Source organism: Taudactylus pleione, unplaced genomic scaffold (genome assembly GCF_031769625.1).
Source record: "Taudactylus pleione unplaced genomic scaffold, aTauple2 ptg000041l, whole genome shotgun sequence".
NCBI lineage: Eukaryota > Metazoa > Chordata > Amphibia > Anura > Myobatrachidae > Taudactylus > Taudactylus pleione.
The window spans coordinates 13,822,469-13,843,770 of record NW_028284443.1 but is presented as its reverse complement, the minus strand read 5'-3'; the positions used below and the strand labels follow the sequence as shown (position 1 = coordinate 13,843,770).

Sequence of the window (21,302 nt, the reverse complement as noted above, 5' to 3'; positions counted from 1 at the left end):
TACACAAACTGGTTTCCTTTCTACTGACTGTATCCCGATCATCTGTGTATTTGGTAATAAATAATTTCCAAATAAACTGCTCCCAATATTTTGTCTAATTAACACTTTTCAAAAGGAAGTGTAATGGTGCATACACAGGTTCATATCAGACAAAGATAAAGATATCATTTTCTGATCGTCCTGCATATGCTGGATGATCAATATTGATTATCCAGCACAGCACCAACCCCCAAAGGACTAGAACGACCCATGATCAACAATCGAGGGTCTCTATAGTAACCTGGTTAACCTGGTCGAAATCGACCAAGTTGACCAGCATGCAGGGGCGATGGTCGTTATCGACCATTTGTGCCCGCGCATCGATGGTCGTTGGAAGGGGCCCAAAAATGCACAATTTGTACGATAACGATATGACCGTGTGTATATATGATATATGACATATGATATACACTTTATAAAGATTCAAATATTAAGGTTATCGTTATATCTAAAATATGGTTTATATTTTGTATGCAATCTATCAAACCACTCTCTGCACTTGCCTGATTAGTTCAGATTTATTTTATTGGCTATCCAATAAAATACAGTTTTGAGAACAGAGTAAATCAGAACCCGCTCATCCCTAATTATATATTTATATATATATAAATATACAAACACACACACACACATATATACATATATATTTTATTACTTGGGTTGTCCCTGGAACCTCCATGCACGCCCTGGCTCCAGCCTATTTCCCCAGAGCAGATGCAACATATCCAAAAATGAACAATGCGATGGTAGTGTGAGCAACCCAGCATGGCAGCATTTAAGAATACATACAGTATATACAGATATGCACTAAAACATTGGCATAACAGCAATAACAATACTCATTTTTATACCAGCTAGCATGGAGGGGGAGTCTAGTGGGCTTACGTTTTAATACTCATGGTCTGACATCCTAGATTTCCTAATATACGCCTCCTTTCTGAACTTCCCATCTTTATGAATGTGAAGGTGCCATGGTAGGAAAACCAATAAACTGCTGCCTAAAATACAGAAATGGTAGCAGCACAGGGCAAAGCAGCCAGTGGCGTAACTAGGGGGGGTCGGGCAGGGTGCGTGCCCAGGGCGCCGTGGGACTGGCGGCGCGGGGGGGCGCCGCCGGCCACGGTCCGGCCCGCCCTAGTTAGCCACAAGTGTAGCGCCGACCACAGTGATTGCGGTTGGCGCTACACATTTACACAGGACCAGCGCTAGGCTTCCAGCGCCGGTCCTGTGCTGCACACCTGAGTCCGTTCCCTCCCCATGAGCGCTTGCCCAATAGCGCCAGGAGGCGGGCTCAGGCTGTGCATAACACACGCATCACCGCCAGCGCTGGCGGCGATGCGTGTGTTAAAAAGCAGCCAATGAGAGTTAGATAGACTCTCATTGACTGCAGCAGCACCCAATGCAAGAGCTGGACTTCCGTCCAGCTCCTGCAGTGGGTAATGGGACTGACGTCATGACGTCTGTCCCATAATGCTGAGCGCGCCAGCCTGGGAGGACTGGCGGGCGGCATCGCGGACCGGAGCAGCAGCAGCGTGGATTCAGATAAGTATGTATATATATATATATATATATATATATATATATATATACACACACACATATATATATTTTTTTTTTAACCTATCTGCAGAACGGGGGAGGGGGGTGGCTACTACTGGGAGAACCTCTACTGGGGGTGGGGGCACCATTATTGGGAGGACCTCTACTGGGGGGGGCTACTACTGGGGGCACTTAATCGGGAGGGGGAACCTCTACTGGGCACTACTACTTGGGGGGGAACTACCACTGGGGGCATTATAAAAGGGGCCTACTAGTAGAGGCACTGCACTCGGGGGACCACTACTGGGGCAATAATAGGAAAGGCCACTACAGGGGGCACTGGATAGGGGGGATCACTACTGGGTGCCTGCATAAGGGGACCACTACTGGGAAAACTGCATGGGGGGGGACTACTGCTGGGGGCACTATATAAAGGGCACTGCATAGGGGGGGGGGGACTACTACTGGGGGCACCATATAAAGGGCACTGCATAAGGGGATACCGCTACTGGGCACACTGCATTGTGGGCACTGCTACTGGGGGCACTGCATAAGGGGGAACACTACATGGGGCACTGCATTTGGGGGGACCACTACTGGGGATACTGTATAAGGGGCACTACTATGGGCCTGCATAAGAGGGACCACAACTCCATACTGGGGGCACTGTATAAGGGGTACTACTGGGGTTAAGGTGCATATGGACAGGAATGTTCAGTGTGAAAATAAAGGGGTGTGTCATGTTGACACGCCCCATTTTTAAGTGACCACGCCCATTTTTTCACTTCGGCGTGCGCACATCTGGGGGGGCTCCCTTTTCAAATTTGCCCTGGGCTCCAAATACCCTAGTTACGCCACTGAAAGCAGCACCAGATAATTACAATCAGAGCCCACCCCCACCCCCTCATTAGAATGAAGTCACAATGCCAGTAATATTTCGCTTATTATCTGAATTCCATCTAAATGTCCAAAACAAAAACTTTAGTTTTATTGAATTTTTACATAAACAGAGTTTTGATGATTTGTGTAAATAGTTGCATTTCACTCAACTTTTATCTGCATTTTGAGCCACACAAATTAGGTTTTTGCTCCATACACATAAATGGGTTAAATCTCAAGAAGCATATTTCTGAAAATCCAGATGAGAGAATTTAAGATTGCAGAAGCAAATTTCCGCATATGCAAAGTGGTGTCATATCCAGGCAGATTGATATCACTTAAAGGTGCATACACACACACAACAATTTTTTGAACGATTATCGTTAACGATATCGTTTATCGTTCAATCGTTTAAAAAAATCATTCACTTTCTGAGTTAAAACGATGAACGATGGAGAAAAAAAGGGCAGAATTGGGGTTTAGGGGTGCAGGCTAAAAAAAATAGACCCCTAGGAATGTCATTTAATAATAAACTGTGTCTAAAAAAGGAAATAAAAATAAAATAGGGACACCCCAAAAAAATTAATAAAAAATTTGGGGTGACAAAAAAGAAAAGGAAACAGTGTTTAAAAATAGGAAAATAGGTTCAGGGCTATTCTGTAAGTATGGGGCAGGTGTTTTCTAGAAAAGGCTAATAGCGGCAGGTGCATTTTTGCAGAATTTAAAAAAAATTACTTTAAGGACTTAAAAATATGCTAGTACCCATTTTATGTACCCCACATTTGATGGAACCACTTAAAAAAATGAAAAAATAAAACCTAAGTGCTCTTCTGCATCAATTCTTCAATGTCGACGCTATTTAAAAACCGGACTTTCTTCTGCAGGCAAAAACGGGGGTACCCATAGTGATCCCCCATATCTGGACATCTTTAGGGGGTCCTACAATCATTCCCCCTAAAATCTATTTTTTTTCGTAGATCCCAATTCGCAGGGTGCCGTTTTCGCTCATTGTAAATTGAATACAGGGATAAATCAGGCACGCGCCCGATACATTATCTCCGAAATAGCTCAGATGTGGAGCGAAAAGTCCATGTTGGACTTTCCGCTCCCTAATTTAATACGGGCCATAGGCTCAGCGAAAAGCTGCAGACCTATGTACATTCGCGGTGTTGATCCCTGAAAAAAAAAAACTTACTTATTTAGTTTTGCAGGCGAAACAAAACCCCCGTTATGGGCCGGCATCGGGTCTAATTAGATACCGCTCTATGAATGAAGCAAGACCTAGCTACTGTGGAAACATCTCGTAGAAAAATAATGATCTGTTCAGCAATTCCAAATCAATATATATATATTTTTCTCATGAAATGTCCTTTACCGATTACTCCCTCACCATTCCATTAAAAGAAAAATTGCAGGTGGCAATACCAATAGATGTAACAGGCAGTTCCCATTTCAGTCACTACTTCACATTACCTTATAATTTAAATAACATTTCTCCAAACAAGCTAAAATTGTGATATTATCTGCTGAAGAGTAAAGCAAAACCTCTTAACAGAAAACCACTTCCTACAGAGATCACATCTCTGGTTTGTATACTCAGACAACATTTATTGCCTGAATGCATTATCTTCATTATAGTCTGTAGTAGAGTGTGGGACTGCAATCCAAGCCTAGTGTGCCTATGTTATAACACTAAATGAACTTAAAACATATACATACCTTCAATGCACGTCACTGTAAATAAACATTCTCTTTTTATTATTCCAATACAGAGTTATACATTTTATGGAGCCTATAGTTTGAAGAGTCATGAGGTACTACAGTTTAGCAGAAATCATTTTATTTAGGATATGTGCATGCTTTTCAAAATATATTCATAAACACAAAATATTATGGTAAATTAGGATAAACTGGCCACTAAGGAATATCCCTGCAACACCTGTGATATAATATTGGTTTCCATAGTGATGTAGTGGTCTTTTTTCCTTACTTAATTACTCCACTTTCATTTGTTTCTGCTTCTCACACACTGTGTGACCAGATAAAATCTCATGTACTAAACGGACATATGACAATGAAGTTTGTATACATTATGCAGACTACAATAAGCTTAGGGAACAGATGCTAGACAAAAATTCTAAACACATTAACTACTGTAATATTCTAAAAGTATGCTACTAATATAAAGTACTGCACAGTATTTCTCAATAATATGTTTTACTTATTATGATATAAGAACAAAAATCTTCTCTGCCTCCAGGTACCCCACAACTCCCCTTCTCACTCTCTCTCCATTGACAATACTACCCTCTCCCTCTGTTCCCAAAGTCAACTAACTAGGTGTCATTCTCAAACTCGCTCTCCTTCACTCCCCACATACATTCCCTCTCACAATCCTGTTGCTTCCACCAAAGCAACATGTCCAAAATCAGACCTTTCCTCACCTTAGACCTGGGAACTTTTTTACCTTTTACCCAAAAATATATTTAGATACGCCGACGTTACCCACATGATTTGAAAGGAAGGAAATCATATAGTAGTGCCCCCATAGTTATGCCCCTGTAGTAGTGCCCCCATAGTTATGCCCCTGTAGTAGTGCCCCCATATAATGCCGCTTGTACAAAAAAAAACCCACTTACCTTAATCCCCGCTCCTGCATCTGCCGCCGTCCTGTCCGCCCGGCTGCTCCTCGGAACTATGGGAGAGACGTCATGACATCTCTCCCATAGTGCGCATGGAGAGAGCCGGAAGCTGGAGTTCAGAAGAGAACTCCAGCCTCCGGCTAACGCGGTGCAGCAGGGAAGGAGGCGGGCGCCCGCTGGTAATAACATGTCAGTGGGCGTCCGGCTTAGAGCCTCCCTGTGGCACAGCCGGGCATGCATATGAATCATTCTATATTATAGAATGATTCATATGTATGCCCGGCTGTCCGTCCATTACCCCCAGGAATTTCATTTTTACCCCATGTGGGGTAATTTACCCCTGTTCCCCGACCACTGCCTTAGACCCAACTAAAATTCTCATCCGTCACCTTGAGTATTGCTCTATTCTCCCCTTTGACCCATGTCTGCCTTCCATCTCTTGTCAAAGCTGAATAATTGAGTAAGACAAGTTCAGTTTAAAATTCAATCACAGCGACGCCATCTTGCGACTGGCCCGCAAGACTCCATTTTAGAAATGCGATCGCAAGACGCCATTTTGCGAATGGCCACCTAAGCGCCATTTTAGATAAACTCACATTTTAGTACATGTGGTGATAATACCATTAGCATCATGCGAAGGCATCTGTGACCATTATCATATGAAGCAAGTGGCCAGGTGACAACTGGCTTGGGTAGATAAGTTTCCTGCATAGTGTTTGTTCACTACGGGTGGTCTGGCTAGAATAAATAAGCAAGCTTCCTGCAATGACACAGGAAAGGTCGGAGGGCCTGCTGACAGGAGATGTAGAACTATCTGGCCCAGCATGCTAAAATGTTAGAGACAAGGCACTTATCCTCACACACACATTAAAATATGTCTTTATATCAAACCCCGAATACTCACACATTTCATATTCACACATAAGGTTCCATAAGCATCAAAATGTATGATTCAAGTTGGTTAAGTTAGTTTAAATGCTAAGAAATAAAGGTTTTTGATAACTAAGGTATTATACATGATAAGCAAGGTGTGTTTGGTCTCGTTCTGATGCATACGCTTTTTACAGCATCCCGGTGTTATCGGTGGAGAGATCGCATCATGCAAACTCAAGTTACGGATCGCAGAACTTACAAGCACCAAAATGTTTAGCTGATGAAATGTTACAGGAGGCATTACCAGAAAGACTCCGGCTGTTAGAGGCAGGGAAAGTCTATTTGAAACAACCTGTTAAATGTGCCGTAACATATGCTTCTCCTCTGGGAACCAATGATATCAGCAGGAAATTTCCCTTTGTCCTGCTTTAGTCTGGGGGGAATAAATACATGTGCCCATATACTGGTTTAGGAGTCCATGCTGAAGGTTGTATGAACTGAGGGTCTCTAGTCTGAGGTCTATCTCTGGGTCCAGAGGCGCAACGTATGTATACTGTTACTTGGGGTCTGTATAATTTCCTTTTGCGCCTAAAGTGTGTCTCTCTCTCTGTCTGTCTCTCTCTGTCTGTCTCTCTCTGTCTGTCTCTCTCTGTCTGTCTCTCTCATTGTATTTATTTGCGCTTATTGTAAACAGATCATAGCGTGTAACTGACTGTACTTTTACCTGAATAATACTTGTGCGTTGGAACCACAGATTCCACTCCTGTCTTTATTTACGGTCAGACTGCGTACGCAAATTAGCGTTATTCTTAGAGGTTTAAAGGAAGGATTTAAGAAGGTATAGGCAGGGGTATATAGAGGTTCATTTCTAATATTGTTACTCTGCTAGTCCCACCCTTTTCATATAGTATTGCTTAAAGTTTACTTTCATTTTGAGGTGGATACAGCATATTTATCATATTCATCTTCGGCCTTTTCTCTTTTTATGAAGTGGTTTGCCTGCCATGAATAAGTTACTGATGGGGTAGGCGTCTTGTTACTTTATAAGCCTTCTCTATCTGACCCAGTCCCATTTAGTCTGAATAAAAATGCCTCCCCTTGATATGTTGTCATCACTCTTTGCATTTTACCATTTCTGTCATTGTATTTTAAATATAATTTTACAGTGTGTTTTTTTCTTGCTGTATATGGGGTTGGGTACGGGATGTCAGTGCTCAGAATCTCGATGCCGGCACTCCGGCTGGGTTACAATCCCGGCGCAACCACGTAAGTTAAACCTAACACCCCCCTCCCCGTTTTCTAACCCTACTGACCCCCATAGCCTAAACCTACCCCCTAATGCCTAATCCTAACCCTCCCCCTCATCACCAGGATGTCAGCAGTCGGCATGCTGGCATTGGGATTCTGACTGGTGTCGGGATTCTGGAGCCGGCATTCTGAGCATCAGCATCCTGACAGCTGGGATCATAACTACGTACATCCCCTGTTTTTCTCCCACCCCTCTCCTTTTCTGCGTCCTTTCCCTAGAAAATGTTCTCAATGAAAAAACAGAAAGTGCAAAGAGAGGAACTTTATTTGCTTCCAAGCATTATATGGATGATCACTGCATGTGCAGAGATCATCTACAGCAAGGGACTAATGATCAGTCCCCCCCCCCCGACCTATGCTCTGCTGTACCTCTGCAGCATGGGAGAGGGGTAGTTAGGTGCTAATGCCAAGGTTAGGAGGTGAAATTTTGGTATGGGCAGGTAATGCCCCACATAAGAATTAGTGGCCCTGGAGGGAGAGAGGTGCGTCATATATGAGGATATTGACACATGGTGGTTGTGGTAGGCGGGTAATGCCATAGTAGGGGTCTAGGGACACTGGTGACCTGGGGAGGATAATTCCATTGGGGATCCATTACATCTAGAGGGTTGCATTCCTCCCAACTGTCTTGCTTTTGGCAGGACGGACAGTCTTGTTTTTATGGGACTGACCCGCTGTGCCTCTCACAGGCCGCAGTGTCCTGCGGTGTGTGGGGGGGATGTTAGGGAGAGCACCCAGGGGCTGGCTGGCAACTTTTGGCCTGGGGGGCAGACACAAGTAAGTTGCCCGATTTCTCCACCAGCGCATTGCAATGGAGAAAAGACACATTATAATAGCCTAATTAGGTGTGCCTAATGTGGTTGTGCTTTAAATAATGTAGAGAGGTTTGCAGTGACAGCCAGATTAGGGAGCATCGCAGTGACTGCCATATAATGCAGAGAGGTGCGCAGGGACCATCAGATCAGGGAGTGTCGCAGTGACTGCCCTATAATGCAGAGAGGTTCGCAAGGACCATCAGATCAGGGAGTGTCGCAGTGACTGCCATATAATGCAGAGAGGTTCGCAAAGGACCATCAGATCAGGGAGCATCGCAGTGACTGCCATATAATGCAGAGAGGTTCGCAAGGACCATCAGATCAGGGAGCGTCGTAGTGACTGCCCTATAATGCAGGGACGTTCTCAGTGACCACCTGATCAGGGAGCGTTGTAATGGCTGCCAGATAAAGCAGTAATCACCAGATTATGCAGAAATCATCAGTGACCCACATATAACAGGTATTCTGAGTATACAGTAGCCCTCACACACAATAATAATACCCCCCCACATTCACACACATTATTACATCACCCCCAGCACCAACAGTATTAAAAAACCCCATCCCCCCAAACATAAAAATAACTACAGCCCCCATTGCATAAGTAGTCCAACACCCCTCCCCTTCCCTCTCAAATGTCATGTAAACATGTAGTCCTCCACTGGCACTTACCTGCCTGGAAGGCTGCTCTGTTTCTGGTTCCTGCGGAGCTCCAGGGTACAGGAAGAGATGACACAGACAGGATAGACTAAAGAAAGGGCGGAGACTCGGGGTGAGGGGGCGGGGTCTTCAGCAGGGACAGGAGATAGATTAATATAGTCAGACAGGGTAAGAGAGGGGGCGGGGCCTCCTGGAGAGGGGGCAGAGCCTTAGACGGGGAGAGGAAGGAGCCCGGGGAAGGGACAGAGGACACAGAAGTAGGTGCACAGCTCCTGCAGCGGAGCAGCCTCGGAAGGAGTGCTGCTCAGTGTGCAGCCACAAGCTACATACGGTGACAGACAGCCCAGTAACAAGCAGAGAATGCTGCCCAGCCGCTCTGATGCTGCTATTCCGTCAGTCATGCCTGTGCACTAGTGATACCGGCCCTCACTGAGGCAAAAGTCTACCGACCCGGGGGCATATGGCACCCTGCCCCCTGGCCTGGCCCGCCACTGAGAGCACCCATGGCATCTATACTATGCAGGCAGATTCTCTGAAAGCAGCCCAACATCTCCCAGAGAGCTGCACCCAAACGAAACATGCTTTCAGTTTTACATCAAAGCCACTTAGAACAAGAGAGTCGGTTTTGGAGAACTTCTTTTCTAATACTAACTGCTGTCTTGTGTAAACAGGATTATATGCAGGATTATATTTATTTTTAAAGTAGCCCTATGCTTTCATTTCCATCTTGGTGCAGATAGTCTAACATGGGCTAATATATGCTTGATACAGTAGCTCTGGAGGACAATTTCAATCTCCCTTTTAAAAAGTTTAGAGAGCATTTGAAGTGTTGAAGACTTATGACATAGTGAATTCCAAAGGTGTAGAGCATGCCAGTAGAAGTCCTGTAGAAAGCAGCATGAAGATGTACTCAATGGGAAGGTGTGGAGCTGAGGTGGTGGCCATTGCCAGAGTGAAGAAGGAAGGATGGGGATGATGAGGAACATGTAAGGGGAGAAGAGTGTCAGAAGGTTTTATGGGTGAAGGTTAGTTTATAGGTGAGGGTGAGTTTGAACTGGATTTCAGTTATTTACAGTTATGATGTCATCATTGTTAAAATGTCAACAGGCAATGTGCCAACCTTTACCAAAATGTTGACATTAGGGTTAGGCTGCTTGCGGGATTGTTAGGGTTAGGCTGCAGGGGAAGGAGGTTATGGTTCTCATACTGACATGATGAATGTTGACATTATGACTGTCGACATATCATACCACACCAGAAGAGGCTGCTTCCAGCATTAAGCTATGGTAGCCCTTTCAGCAATAAAAATATAACCTAGCAAGTACCTCTGGTGAGGCTGCACTTGGGGCAGTTAACGATGAAGTGTCAGTTCAGGAGCAGAAGTTCAAGAAAGGCCATGCACTTTGTTTATCAAAGGGAAACCCTCATCCCAGGAAGTAAGGGGCAGAGGGCAAGACCAAAAAGCATGGAAAACATGCCCTACTGCACTTCCCCGCACCTCCTCTAGCAAAACAATTGTGTTGGCCATAGTGTGTAAACAATTTAGTCCCTAGAAACTGTTACTGTAATTCACATTCCCTATTGAGTGCTGATAATTATTTTCGCCATTATATTGTCGTCAACAAATTATTACATTATTGAAGATTACTAAGAAACATATGTTGTTTTAAACATTAGGGTAGACTCGCCATTGTATTATAATAATTTTCTGAGTCTATAAAATATCCCTTTTTCTTTTAATAATATAACAATAAAGGTTATGTTTTAATTACATTCACCATTTCATACAGTATATATAAACTCAAGAGTGCCCCAGAAAGGGAGTTTCTTATCCAGCTCTAGCCTAGAGGTTCTTTGTTAACTATGAGTATGTTACGTACTTTATCCCAGGGAGCACCACCAACACACTAGATTATTCCTATTAAGAGATTTATTACGACAACAGTTGGTTCAAAACCTGCTGCTATATTCCTGTGCAGGATCAAAACATTTGTTTTGCACAGTGTGTAAACAGTCAGCGGTAAGATACAATCTATATATCAGCTTAACATGTAATTCAGAATGGTTCAGACCCCTGGACATATGGTAAAATGTAGGGTATATCAATTCCCATTGGGCATCAGAGATGGTGTGACCAGATCTAATTCCCAGTGAGTCAGAGGGCAATTTAGTAAAGGGATAAAAACATAACAGAAATGTAACAGAAAACAGTACCAATGTGATATATCCCCTTTGCCATTTCCCGGGGTGAGCCAGGAAAAAATATACAGTGGAGGTATCCTAACAATCCCCAAATAGCATACAACATTCTTTAACCAATTACTAATGTGGAAATATATAAGGAAGTCCTGATGATCTTGCAAGGATGAGAATGCGAGTAGAGTGCCACCAACCAGCATGTCTCCCAAGCAACTAATGCTGTGGGAGGACCAGGAGGCTAAAGTTTAAGTTATGGAGAAATTTTCACAGTAGAGAAAGAGACCTCCTTTAAGTTGTGAGAGCAACCTGTCTCAAACCTGCAGTGAAGAATAAAAAATGTAAAGAAGTTGGGAAGATGTGGGCACAGTTGCATTCACAGGAGATCTACCAGTGGGAACCAAGCACAAGCTGCTGCCTCCAAAACCACTCGACTCTTAGCCACAGGTGCACATGTTCAGTTTCTGAGTTGGGCAAGCAGACATGCCTCTTGATATCTAATAAGATCTGGTTGTGCCAAGCCTCCCAGTTCTATATGAATTATCATCCTTGAATGGGCAATTTTTAGGGATATATCATTTCCGACATATCTGGTTAAAATAGCCTGACATTTATCCAGATACTTTATAGGAAAGGTAAACAGGATTGTATAAAATATATACATAAGAACGGGGAGCAAAGACATCTTAAATGCTGCTAAGTGGCCCAACCAGGAAATATTGTCTTTAACCAAGTCCTGGCTTTCATATAATAAATGGTCAATGAGGGGAGGGACAGTAAAATCAAACATAGTGGAAAGAGTCAGGCGGATAAGAATATACTAAATATAGCAGGGAATGCCAATTATACCTAAACTTAGAATGAAGTGCAGTAACACTAGTCTACAAGAGATTAAAAGGTAGGGCATCTGATTCCGAGGTATTTCATTTATAAAAAGAATCTACTAAACCTATGTAATAAACTGTGATGATAAAACAAGGCCAGAGCTTCAAAAACAAAAAAGATGTAATCAGCAAATTGACAAAGTATTGTCTTACCAACTTTAACACCCGGGAAGTCTCCCAAAGGGTGAAGTTTGGCAGGCAATGGTTCATAAGTGAAGACAAAAATATGGGGAAAAGGGGGAAGCCATTAGTGATGGGGTACACAGTAGATTGAAACCATTATTAAACATCTGAGCTGGGGGAGCACTATAACGAGCCAAGATAGATGGGGATTTGGTCTCAAAATCCAAACATACTGTAGATAAAACTGTATGCATATATTGCTAAATCAACATATCAAATGCCTTTTGCTCAATATTGAATATCTATAAATTTTTTAAAAACAAAGTCAAAGGGATACAGAAGGGGAAACACTGGGTTGCAGGTCAGGGTACACTACAGATACAATACAAAGCAATAACAATTGCACAAATATAACTTGACAAAAAGACATCTTTGCATAAATAAATAAATAAACAAATAGAAAAGAGACACCAATCAGACTGTAGGCATCACAAGTCAGAACACTGAAGTATACAAACCAACATATCAAGGACGGTGACCGGGGAATTGGCATTGTGTATGAGAACTTTCCACTCCATTGGCTAACCTCTTTTCAACCCAATACTCATTCCACCTAAACCAGCATATCAAAGGGTTAGAAGCAGATGAGAAGTAAGCACACCCCGCTTCCTCAAATTCATAGTGAGCATCCACACTTGGTATAATCGAGGAGCGCCAATGGTGGGCTATCAAAAGTTTAGTCACAGTAAGAATATGCCCCATTACGTATCTATCATCATTATTAGTAAGGTCCCCATGATATATGTGTAATAATGTCAACAAAGGGTTCGGGGAGATGGCAACCTTTAATACTGTAGAACAATAAGTGCAAACACATTAGACCACATCTGGGCCAAAGCCAGACATGTCCAAAATATATGAAATAAGGTACCAACATGACAACAGTTACGCCAACATTGGTTAGAATGGAAGGGCCAAATTGTATGGAGTTTCTCTGGGGTCAAATATAATCTATGCAGCAGTTTATAACACAGCTTTGCATGAGAAATATATTTTATTATCTTCGGTAAAATACCAAGAAAGATCAGTCTCCCATTTCACTAGTATGGAAGCTTCAAAGGTTTTGGAGTCCGCAAGAGAAGGTTATACCCCCAGGAGATGCCCCCTTTATATGTGGCCTTGGTAACCCTCTCTAAAATATATCTAGGAGTCATTGACAATGGGCTGGAGCCCTGTGGTAGACTAAATAACCAGTGCCGTAATTGAAGAAACTTATAAAAATCCCTTACGGGAACAAAATACTTATCTTGAATCTGGGCAAAGGGAATTAACACACCTGCCAAAGTTACCTCGTCCAAGGAGGACACACCCTTGCCTGCCTAATAATCAAATCTGGGATTTAGAATCAGATGTGCTACCCCCTGCCAAAGAAACATCAGAAGTAGGAAGTTTAAACTAATCTAATTTAGAGACTACCTTATGCCACACAGTACAAGTTGCCATCACTGCAGGCAAATGTGAGGGGGGTTGGCGACTGCAGGATTGTGGCAGCCACAGGAGATCCATTAAAGGGAGTGGAGAGGACAAACCATGTTCCAAAAACACCCACGGTTTGGGATCATCTAGAGTGAAACCAGTACCGAATCTGACATAGCAGCCATTTGATAAAATTTGAACTCTGGAAACACCAGCACACCCTCCAATCTAGGCAAGGACATAGTCTGTCTAGCTAGTCGAGGTCATCTTCTTAGATTTCCATACATACTTAATAAAAATAGAATAGAATTTATTTAAAAGGGATTTAGGCAACAATATAGGTATGGTTCTAAACAAGTAGAGCAACTTAGGCAAAAAGACCATTTTTAATGCCACTATGCTCCCTAACCACAAAACTTCCTGCAACATCCAATCTGCAGTGAGCTGGGACAAATTTACCTAATAAAGAGAGACAGTTCCAGGGCACTAAGCCGTTCACCACTGGCGTTACTTGTATCCCAAGATATGTATGTTCAATAATGATATCGAATTGTAATTAGCAACCAAAGAAGGGTTCCCAGGTTTGGGGATCGACACAATCTGTGCTTCCAATATCTCACGAAGGAAGAAACTTTGTTTGGATGCCTCGTTATTCAGCTGGATTAAAAGTGGGGTCAATGTATCCTTAAATCTTTATAAAACTTATTAATCTAACCATCAGGACGAGGAGCATTATCCAATGTCAGAAAATCGATAGCTACACCGATCGTTTGAGCTGACCAAGGACTGCCAAGAGACTGGGCTGATTACCTATTCAATGAGGGAAGATGCAGAGCATTTAAGTATTTGTCAATGTTCTCAACTGTAGGTTGAAGAACTTGTGGGTCATTAGGTAAATTATAGCGTTCAGGATAATAGTCTGCAAAAGCATTTTGCAACCTCCAACGGATCCGTCACTTTTTACTGAATTAAAGAGTGCTCGGATTCTCTGCTCTGCTAATTTCCCCCTCGATTTCCACCTCCAACATCCGGAACATAACCCTGGACATAAAATTTCTGTTTCAGTTTAAACAATATTTGCTGATCCCTGTATAACAGCCTTTTGAGAGCACCAAAAATCTAACATAGACGTGTATTTCGGCTGATTGGTTTCTAAATACATGTATAAGGAATGGGAAATGGCTTGTTTGGATTCCAGGTCCGATAATATTCACCAAGGCCTGGAAGGGACCATACGAGTGCCTACTTCCCTGTCACAAACTCTCGGACGGATTGTAGATGCGACCCATATTCAGGGAATTGGCTTGACCAATACCTGAGGCAAGGAGTCTAATGTGCCGGCGGTATTCACCAGGGATCCTCGCAAGAAGGTATGGACTTGGCTGCGTCCGACACACAAGTCGTGGCCCTCAGGTTAGGTTTCCCTACACAGGTGCTGGTGAACTTTGGTTGGAGTGCAGGAGACTTTAGCGTAGTCGACAAGCTGAGTCAAAACCGAACATACGAGACGGTAGCAGGGAGCAGACAAACATGTCATAGGGAGTAGCCGAGGTCAAAACCAATAATCCGAATATGCACAGGAACGCTGGAGTATGGTAATGGAGCCTATACTCTGGCACAGGAGTGCTCCCATAGGCTTCCTTAAATAGGCAGGGCTTGAATTTAGTGCCTTCTGTGATTACACCTAATTGGTGTACATGGCTCCATGCCGCCGGAAGAAAGGACTGCACGGCAGCGGTGCTGGGGATTCCCCCCCGCTGCCCTACCATGGACCAGCGCTGCCAGACCCGGTTAGAGCATGCCGGTGTCTGGTGCGCTGTGACGATCCCATATCAAACTTAGAGACGCAGTATCCGACCATGCCATTGGCATGATAGAAGCCTCCCTAATCTGGTGTAGGGACCATTTATTAGTCACAGGTAAATCTGTCCATATATATGGCTGATGGACAGGAGAGTAAAATGTGTAATCACGAACTCTCAAGTTCTATGCTCTCCAGATATCATACAGGTCATATTTAACCAAAACTCGGCAGAAAGTGCAAGAAAGATCCTGGGGAGTAGGCGGTCTCAATCTAACTGTTGGGGAGGATCCATCCATGGCAGGATTGACAATCATATTAAAATCCCATAAGAGTAAAACAGACCCTTTGCAACATTTCTGTAAAAGAGTACAACATTTTCTGAGAAATGCCACGTGCCTATTATTAGGGACATATATAGTCGTCAAAGTGACAGCCTGAGTCTCTAGCTTCCCAACCAAAATCAAATAACGGCCATCCTTGTCCGTGAATTGACGTTCAAGAGTAAAATTGCAGGTACGGGAGATAAGAATAGCTATCCCAGCTTTTTTCAGAGGCCCATTAGATGTACAGCAGTGAGGACAATGCCAATCAAAAAATTGGGAGGGGAGGTAGCAGCAAAGTGTGTTTCCTATACCGCTACTATGTGAGCTTTATGTTTAGCAACGTATCACAGAGCTAGACGTCTCTTCCTTGTTGAGTTTAAGCCCTTGGCATTTAAGGAGATACATTTAACCAAAGGAAAGGACATAGCAAAAAGTAATTTTGCAAGTATCATTACAATCAGAACAGCAACAGTTGTACCCAGGGCGAGGGGACTTTGAAAAAGCAAAGGGAAAAAAAAAAACATGTAAAAAAAAAAAATTAAATAGCTCCCATAAGGGGCAACCAATCGAGGTTGCACAGGAAAAGATGTGGGGGTGTGCGGCTACACCCCCACCACTCCTAATACAACATTATGCAAACTACCAATATCTAACATACAATTGTCAATGGACACCAAAATGTAAACAGAAAAACAAAAATGAACAGCATCCAAAACAGCAGTTAAGTTACAAGGTACCCTCATTAGCAAAGCATAGATAAACCAACTCCACAGGATCAACATGAGAGTAAAGTGCCACAGCTAAACACAGAAGGCACCTATAGTAGCGCAGAACACACCAAAATATAAACAGTCAGCTAGTAATGAAACAAAATGAACAGGTTAGGCATCATGTCCCACTTGAGACCAGTCCTTCTGAACTCGAGGGCTCACAGACACTGTCAATGGAAGGTCAATATTCCAAAAGGCAAACAGTTTGATGCCAAGATCTGGTGAGGTAACAACTACCCTGGATCCATCATGGAACACAAGCAATTTATTGGGGAAATCCCACCTATAAGGTATGTTAGTCCTCCGAAGGGCACTTGTAACTGAATAAAATGACCTGCGCTTTGACAAAGTAGCTGCAGAAAAGTCCAAATACACATGAAGATCTCCCTGAACCAAGATAGCAGCCTCGGACAGCCAAGCAGCTCACAGAATAGCATCCTTAGCATGGAAATAATGCATCCACATGAGCATATCCCATGGGACTCCAGCTAGAGCATTTCAGAAGCTTCATGAAAAGGTATGTAACATATTCCTTAAGGTCCGCATAGGCCACAGATTCAGGAATGCCCCGTATTTTTAGATTATTGCGATGGGAACTATCTTCTAAATCAGAGACTGTCTCTCAAGGACATAACATCAGCTTGTAGTTGCTCATGAAGGATGATTACAGTAAGTCATTATGATATGTAACCACTTCCTACATTTTGTTCTCGAGGTGATCTGTATGGTCACCGAGTGAAGTGCAGCTTTAAATTCCAAGGTAATATCTGTTTTGAAAGATGCCAAAAGTTGCTTTATCATACCCACCATACCAGGCGAGTCATCTCCCATTAAATCCACCTGTGAATCAGCAGCAGGCAGAGCACAAATAGCATGTCAGAAGCTGGGGATTTGGCACCCATACCATGTGAGGGAGATCCCGTAGCACCGTGAACCGTTGAGAGTTGTTTGAAAAAACTTACAGGGGGCACTTGCGCAGGCCCTTTCTGCCACTTTGGCACCATATGAGCAGGTAAGAAGAGGATAAGCGAATGTCACAAAAGCTCCAGGAGGACAGGATAATCATGGATGTCAGAACATATAGGAGTGGTGGAGTGTTGACTAGCTGCACAATCATATTGCATTGGAGAGGTGCAGTAATTGTAGGTCAGAAAAAAAAAAAGTATGCAGCAAACATACATGTAGCAGGGGAGACTCAGTCAAACAGGATAAGCACTCTTACCCCAAAGGAAAAGAGCCCCACATATATAATCCTGCAACTTTACACCAAAGCAAGGGCAGCTGTAGGTGCTGAAGAGCCAGGCACAGTCCTGTAGCTACTTCCAAAGAAATCAAGGTGGCAGGGAGGCTAGATGTCAGTCAGGGACCCGTGCTGCAACAGGAGGACTGACCGACGCAACTGCACCAGCCGCGGCACAAAGCCGCCGGAAAATGAGCACGAGGCTTCTCCTTGATGGTCCCGACCACCGACAGCAGCAGAGGTGGCACCGGAGGCTATAGACTGGGTCCTGGGAGAGGCAGGAGACCAGCGGACACCAGGCGGGTGGCAAGGAAGATGAGGGGCCCCCGTTTGTTGCCTGATTAAAGCCCCAAATGCAGGAGGTGCAGCTGGGTACATGTTCCCTCTTCAGCCACGAAACCACGCCCCCCTTGAATGCCTTTTTGACATTCAAAAGAGAGCAACACAAAGCCTGTCCCCTACGAATGTCATCTGAGGCCTGTCTGTCCATACAACCCCACCTCATCGGGATGGATTAAGGATGGAAGGAGGAGGCTAAATTGGTTGGCAATTAACTTGGAATAATTGTTTACATCACTATTCAAAAGTACAATAGGGTGATAGTTTTTGCTGTCTGCATGGTCTTTACACCAGAGCCAGTGACCTAATTTAATAGCGCCGTAAGCATGGGAAATAGGCAATCTTGAAATGACACATAAAGGTCATTGATAAACCCATCAAGGCCAGGTGAATTGCCAGTTGGGAGGGACTTAAACACCAATTCAACCAAACATTGAGTCCACAGAGAATTTAATTCACTCAATTGGTCTGCAGATAGAGTAGGTAAATTAAGTCCTCCTAGGAAGGACTGAAGGGGTGAAAGATTTGGGTGTAGATGGGTTGAGCGACAAATGATAATGTTGGCTGTAGTAATCAGAAAAATGATTAGCAATAGCAGTTGGGTTGACTACTGTATCTTGCTTTCCATAGGAGATATAAAATTTGACCATCACTTCTAATGGAAGAAAGTTCCTTATGCAAGTCTTAGAGGGGTGCAGCCTTTTCTGAGTTTCTATTTCCTGAAGCCAAGCCTCTAACTCGTCTTGGGATTGGGCATATTGATGTTTGAAAAAAGATAGATAGCCCAAGCGCCAGTAATGGTGTGCTGTTGACCCCCCTCCTTGTGTACATTGCAGCACGCCCACAGGAAGTTTTTGCCACACTTCCAACAACAATAAAGAAATACACAAAAAGTAGGCGGTGTTTAAGAACACATATCAGGGAGTGTATTTATAAACCACCTTTATTTAAGGCTGAAATATCAGTATATATAAACTTTCAAAAATATCAATAAAACTCCCGGGAGTATAAGAATAATTCTATACACACAGTATGTATTTAAATAAATAACATGTTTTCAAATGAAGCACAAAATTACAATTCAAAAATAAACAATCACAGTAAAATATCTCTATTATTCTCAAATTGATGTTTGAGCCTAGTACTCATTTGAGTGGTCGTACCACTAATGACAACTTTAAAAGCACACCAGAAAGTAAAAACAAAAGTATCAGTTGGTGAATTAGTGTCTAATTATAATGAAAGACTATTACCTAAGGACTGTTTGAAAATGAGGGTGCACTTTAGAAAGATCACATGACCACAATAGGGGGGCCTGGTCAAACCATGCAATAAGTAAAATGGAGTTATTAGAGTGTTGCAATGTGCACTTGTTAGACAGAATTAAATCAATGAGGGAATATGAATTATGGACAGGGGAAAAATAAGTACAATCCCGACCATTTCACTTATGTACCCTCCTAACATCATAAAGATTGAATTCTGCTAGCAAGTTGGAAAACACCAGGGAAGGTCCATAGTAGACAGAAAGGTAATAAATGGGTGCTATTGAGACATATATAGGTTGGATCTAGGACTAAATTAAAATCCCCCAGCATGATAAAGTGGCCCCTCCTAAGTTTTTATATAGTATATACAAACACACTTTTCTTAAGAAAAGGGACCTGATTCGAATTAGGGATATAGACAAAGACAGTAATGTCCCACCTTTCCTAAAGGAGACCAGTCAGTATAAGATAACGCCATTCTCATCTTCTACAGTACTTTGGAATGTAAAACAAAGGACCTTGTATTGGGAAACAGAATAGCAACCCCATTATGTTTGAACAGACCTTTAGCAAAGTGGTGGAACCCGTGAGCAGTGAGAAAACTGCCACATCTTGTCCATGTCTGTGAAAAGAGGACAATAGTGGACTATGTTTATTGTGGTGTGTTCCAAGTCTGCAGTGATTAGTACCTAACAAAAGTGGTCCAAGGAAGGTCAACAAATAAGTTGGTGACAGGGTCATGGGCGCACATGGCTCACTGATGCGCTTGGGGAGTAAAAAGTAGCCTGTTTGGTCCAATCCCACAGAAGAGCTACTGTAGCACAAATTGCTTAAAAAGTTAATGCTGGCTATGATAGAAAGGTGTCAGAACAGTAAATCATAGCTGGCTGCGCATAGGGCTGTGCAGTCGCAGACAGTTTAGTGTGCCCATGCTGACCCCTGTTCACTACTGAAAGCACCTACGATGGGCATGTGAGTGTCAGAACTAGACCATTGAGCAATGAAAGAAGATGGCCTGGTCTGATGAATCACGTTTTCTTTTACATCATGTGGACGGTCGAGTGCATGTGCGTCATTTACTCGGGGAAAAAAGATGGCACCTGGATGAGCTTTGGAAAAAAGACACATACCACCTAAACATTGTTGCAGACCAAGTACACCCCTTCATGGCACCGGTATCTCCTGAATGCAGTGACCTCTTTCTGCAAGATGCGCCCCGCCACACTTTGAGGATCATGACAAAGAGTTCAAGGTGTTGACTTGGCCTCCAAATTTCCTCAATCCGATTGTAACTTTGTTGTTTCTATGGTAACTCCCGCTCCTGTTTGGAGATGGGTGTTACTTTCACTAATTGTAGGTGGTGTGAGGGTATTTAGTTCTGACATTGGTAGTCGTTTGTGCCCTTAACAAAATGTCTGCAAAGACTGCAATGTCCAAATAAAACTGGATAAAATATATAATTTGATGTCTGGAGAGTGCAGATTCTTTCTTTGTATCAGGGGACTCGTCCCTTTTACCGTGCACCCCATCTAAAATTGGAAGTGGTGAGTCGCAATGTGTATGTATGTGTATATATATATATATATGTATGTGTATATATATATATATATATGTATGTGTATATATATATATATGTATGTGTATATATATATGTATATATATATGTATGTATATCTATATATATATATATATATATATATCTATATCTATATATATATGTATATATATATGTAAAATGAATAGTCCATAGGTGGCGCAGCACTCCTGGATTTCAATAAATACACTTTCACATCGTGGTACTGTCAATCAATGTTTCAGTGCCTGTATTTAATGTAGCACTTTCATCAGGATTGAGAACACATACTGTACCTTAATTACTGAACCACATCACCGCATGTGAACACCGTACTCTGGAAGCGGGATGGGACACCCGGCCGGCGGCGCTATCCGATAACATCACTCCAAATAGTGAGTCATCACTATGTGCCCATCACCTTGACAACGATCACGCTATTCAAAAAAACAATACAATACAAATATTTACAATCAGTTATGCAATGAACAAAGCTACCACACAAAAAAATGTAAATAGTATACTATATATTGACTGAGCTAGAATTGCAC

At 42.8% G+C, this 21,302-nt stretch overlaps 1 protein-coding gene across 8 annotated transcripts in view; it reads right to left on the bottom strand.

The window, feature by feature from the left end:
• The window catches only part of CADPS2 (calcium dependent secretion activator 2), a 651,719-nt gene that overhangs the window by 225,012 nt on the left and 405,405 nt on the right, over window positions 1-21,302 (bottom strand). The gene's annotated exons all lie outside the window — the stretch shown is intronic.